The sequence below is a fragment of the Bactrocera tryoni genome, unplaced genomic scaffold, assembly GCF_016617805.1.
Source record: "Bactrocera tryoni isolate S06 unplaced genomic scaffold, CSIRO_BtryS06_freeze2 scaffold_646, whole genome shotgun sequence".
Classification (NCBI taxonomy): Eukaryota; Metazoa; Arthropoda; class Insecta; order Diptera; family Tephritidae; genus Bactrocera; species Bactrocera tryoni.
Genome location: NW_024396316.1, coordinates 1 through 5,294, shown reverse-complemented (window position 1 = coordinate 5,294; position 5,294 = coordinate 1).

The following is a 5,294-nucleotide window of genomic DNA, read 5'->3' as shown; positions in this document are numbered from 1 at the left end:
CTTGTAAACAATGGAATGATTTGTTATTGGTGTAAATTTAAGCGCGCTGTCATTAATAGTGTGGTAGTTATAGCAGTTTGAATTTGGTAACACTTCGAGTGGGTAACCCGTAGTATATGAAATTTTCCTTTTTCTCAATACCGCATGCTATTAAAATGTCACTCACTAAAAAATTAATCATATAGAAGTTAGCCGGATGTTCGAAAATCCTGATAGTAATTACATGGGAAGTAAGTCAAGTTTTTTTCGCTCAAATTTATCTATTTTAGGCACAAAGATACGCGGTTATGAGTAAGACACGCTCTTTAATATTCGTTGAGATCACTCACATATTGGCCGATATATGCGGTACTAAGTCACCCGGAAGTTCGATTATCTTTATATTAGGTATATGGGAACTAAGGGAATTATTGGTCCGATTCAACCCATTTTTTACATACAGACATACCATTATTAGAGAAGAACTATCCTTGAATTTGAATTATTTATCTCAGATATTGACCGATATTTTGTAACAAAAATCAAATATAGGTACCGGGGTCTAAATATTCGGTACCTAAGGGCGTAAACAGTTTTTGTTGGATTTGAATAATTTTTAGTCATAAGGAGCATTATTCGTGCAAAGTTTAATTCCGTTATAATAATTGCTTCTTGCTTTTTTTTATGCTGGAAACCGAACGAATCATGTGGAATTCAAAATTGTGCTATATTGGAAGTAGGTGTGGTTATTGTCCGATTTTCACAACGTAACATAGAAATATAAAAAAATGCAACGTACCAAATTTTGTCGAAATCGGTCAGTCGAGTCCAGAGGTATGGGATTTCACCAAAAAGTGGGCGGTGCCACGCCTATCGTACAATTTTCACACCGACTCTCATAGAACTTTCTCATACTTTTAGTAGTTTCTAACAGTACCGTTAAATGGGGAGTGAACGGGATTTTTATACGGTTTATCCATTTTCACACTGTCGGTATGTTTAAGTCGGTACACCCCAGTAGTGCATGGCGATTTCTACAATGGGTAAAAATCGAATTTGTCTAACATTATTTATTTCTAAACAAATTTCGTGAGCGGAAACATTGCGAATGTTGAAAAATTCTAACGGTGATTCAGTTTAATCAACAACACAAGCCTTGGGTGGTTTGAAGCCTAAGAAATGCGTTTTTGCTCGACTCGTCCCGATATTTCAAAAATAGAACCGTAAATAAGTCTCTGTGGACATGTTTGATCATGCGATTTCCGATCCCACATACATGGAGAGCATTAAAACAATCATCGAAATGGAGGGAAAAGAACAAGCTGAAACCAAAAACAAAACACGCCAAAGCCGGTCAAAAATCATGGTGATGCTCATTGCTTTTTTCCGCTATTCGTGATTTAATGCATCATGAATTTGTTGCGGACCGACAGATGGTCAATAAGATGTTCTATTCGGCCGTATTGATGCGTTTGCGTAAGACTATTCGTCGAAAACGGCCGGAATTGTGGTTCATGGATTTTACACGATGATAATGCACCATCGCATCGAACCACGATTCTGACCGACTATAAAGTTAAAAACGAAAGAGATACCAACGATCAACCACCGTATTCACCAGATTTGGCTCCTTGTCAATTCCCTGTTCCCCAAACTGAAATTGCCGCTCCATGGAACCATGAAAAAGGAGCTGAAGATCGTCCTATAAAGTGCTTATGAAAAGTGTGTCACGAAATTTGTAACACCCAGAAGGAATGGTCGGAGACCATATAAAGTATATATAATGGGTTGTCAAAAAAAGCGGTATTTTTATTGATTTTTTTTTTTATTGAAATTGAAATGAATTTTTTATGACTCATGTCCAGCTCTTGACCGATGCTACGGCTGCTACTATGCCGGTCTCTTTCGACCAATTCAGCGATTTTATCGCAATTTTCGACGACAGGCCTTCCGGAGCGTGGCGCATCTTCGATCACCTCTACACCAGAACGAAAACGTTGAAACCATCGTTGTGCGGTGGAAATATAAACTGTATCGGGTCCATAAACTGCACAAATTTTATTGGCGGCTTGAGATGCAATTTTGCCTTTATCGTAGTAGTACTGTCAGATATGCCGTATTTTCTCTTTATTTTGCTCCATGTTTGCGACGCTATAACTCACGAACAACTTAAAAGAAACGACAATCAATCAAGCAAGTGTTAGCGCGTGAAATGAGCTTTCCAAAAAGGTATAGCATGACCCGATGCGGCGAATAAAACTAGAACTGCGCGCTTTCAGCGCCAACTAGCGAAAATACCGCAAGACTTTTTTTTGACAACCTATATAAATGATCAGTATGTCGAGCTCAGTCGATTTAGCCATGTCCGTCTGTCTGTCTGTCCGTCCGTCCGTCCGTCTGTCTATATCTATAGGAACTAGTCGCTCAGTTTTTAAGATATCGTTTTGAAATTTTGCAAACGTCATTTTCTCTTCAAGAAGCTGATCACTTGTTGGAACTGCCGATATTGGACAACTATAACATATAGCTGCCATACAAACTGAACGTTCGGAATCAAGTTCTTGTATGGAAAACTTTCACATTTGACGTGATATCTTCACGAAATTTGGCACTGCTTAAGGTAACAATATAGTCTCCAAAAAAATTGTTTAGAACGGATCACTACAGCATATGCTTCCATCCAAACTGAACGCATAGTTACTAACAGAAATGCACCTGTGAAGGGTATTTAGCTTCGGTGCAACCGAAGTTAACGTTTTTTCTTGTTTGTATATCAAATTTAATGATCTTCAACTGTCCGCTTGACTTTAGAAATTCTATATTAGTCAATTTGTCGGTATTTTAACGAACCTTAGAAATCATATCTTGTTTTATCCCTCCCAAAATTTTTTAGTAGAAAGTTTTGAAAACACCTGAATTTATTTTGAAATATTCTGTTGTTCCTGAACTTATTTCTTCTTTACTTATTTTTCATACTTCATACAAAATTTTCGACCTTAAGTTCAAGTACCTTATTAAAACCAAGACTTTTTTGCAATTTTCATATGCACAGAACTTTTCTAATTACATAATCTCAATGACTTTCTCAGACCTTCAACAATGCGGTATACTCAAGCTACAGCAATAATTGCTAATAAATTTAGGAACCACTGCCAAATTCGTTGGAACACTAAATTCTGTTTCACAAATTCCAGAGACACCCACGCTAGCCCGCCCCCGCACCCAGTCGGAATTGAATTTCACATTGCACACTCGCTTTGTTTTGAAGGCACTCATATGTTTGTCTGTATGATGGTTATGTGTGTGTGTGTGTGTGAGTTCCAATTCAGGCAGGATTTTGTTTTCCAATAAATTTGCGCATTTGATGAATGTTGAGGCGAAGTGTCATTGGAAATTGCCAACAAGATTTATGGACTACACGCATTCAACATATGCACCCACGGCTTTGAGTGTGTATGTGTGTGGGTGGGAGTGTAATTGTGCATGTTAACAATGTTGTGGTGTTGAGTATGAATGAGTATATTTGGTATATTTATGTTTTGGTGCTTAAAAACAAGCACTTATCAGCATAAGCAGTCGCAACTGTACATATGTATGTATGTATGTACTTATGTATGTATGTGTCTATGTTATGTGTGTGTTACGCGCGTATGAGCACATTTGTTAGCGAAGTTTGTAAAACAAGCGTGAAATTTGGTTTTCTTCTATTGGCATTTCTTTGGCATTCGGATGCGGATAATGAATGTGAAAACAAATTACTGATGTATGTTTTCGAATTTCCCAGCCATTCCAACCATTCCGAAATGTTTCTGTACTTTTTCTCTTTTTTGCGAAATTTAATGCTTAGCCATTTATTAAGCCGAATTTGCGACTTCATTAGGACCACCCAAACGGTGTGACCGCTCGGAAAGGTGAAACTGCGTAATGTGTGGAAATTTTAATGAACTTTTGAGGCGAGTTTTTTCCACGCGATTTTGGTGAGAAATTATCGTGCCAGCGGTGAGTGATGTGGCGCTTTATGTATTTAAATATCTGTGCGTATGCATAATGTATTCAGCGTCATTTATGTTTATTAAGGAATACATATGTATGTATAACGGCTAATGTGGTTTGTTATATGTCGTTGTAAGTTCCTGTTATATGTAAGTTGTTGTACGTGTTCTCCATATTGGCTTATTTTTATGTGTAATAACTGAGTTTATTGTGCCCAAACGTAGGCTGACGAATGCTTTGCATCCTACATCCTTCCTTCTATGCCTTAAATTAGGAAGTACTTAAATAAATGTATTATTATCGCTGGTTGCCTCACCGCGGTCTCTGACTTTATGTAGATATCTGTGAGTCTGAGTGATACATATATACCCACAAAGTTATGTACCAGGTCTATCCATATTTACTTATTATTTATTTATTGATATTGATATTGATATTGATATTGACATTGACATTGATATTGATATTGATATTGATATTGATATTGATATTGATATTGATATTGATATTGATATTGATATTGATATTGATATTGATATTGATATTGATATTGATATTGATATTGATATTGATATTGATATTGATATTGATATTGATATTGATATTAATATTGATATTGATATTGATATTGATATTGATATTGATATTGATATTGATATTGATATTGATATTGATATTGATATTGATATTGATATTGATATTGATATTGATATTGATATTTATATTTATATTGATATTGATATTGATATTGATATTGATATTGATATTGATATTGATATTGATATTGATATTGATATTGATATTGATATTGATATTGATATTGATATTGATATTGATATTGACATTGATATTGATATTGATATTGATATTGATATTGATATTGATATTGATATTGATATTGATATTGATATTGATATTGATATTGATATTGGTATTGATATAGATATTGATATTAACATTGATATTGATACAAAAAAATTGCGATATTTTAATTTCCAATATGGTATAAAAAATATTCTAAAACCCAAACGTGGTGAAATAAAAATTGGCATTTATTTTATAAATTAGGAGCAATGATAGGGGCGAACTAGCGCCTGCAAAATTTGTGCCGATATACCATTATACCAAACGTCTACAATTATGTATTCGACCATGTTTTGACAAAAGCCCTTGATCTCTTCTTTTTATCCGCAATTTCATAATGTGCCAGAGAGTTTTTATGGTGTTTATATCAGTACTGTTCAGGATAGTCCAGTCATAAAACAGACAATTCAGCTAAATATTTTTTTATCTGAAAAAAATTAAAATTTTTAAAAACAAAA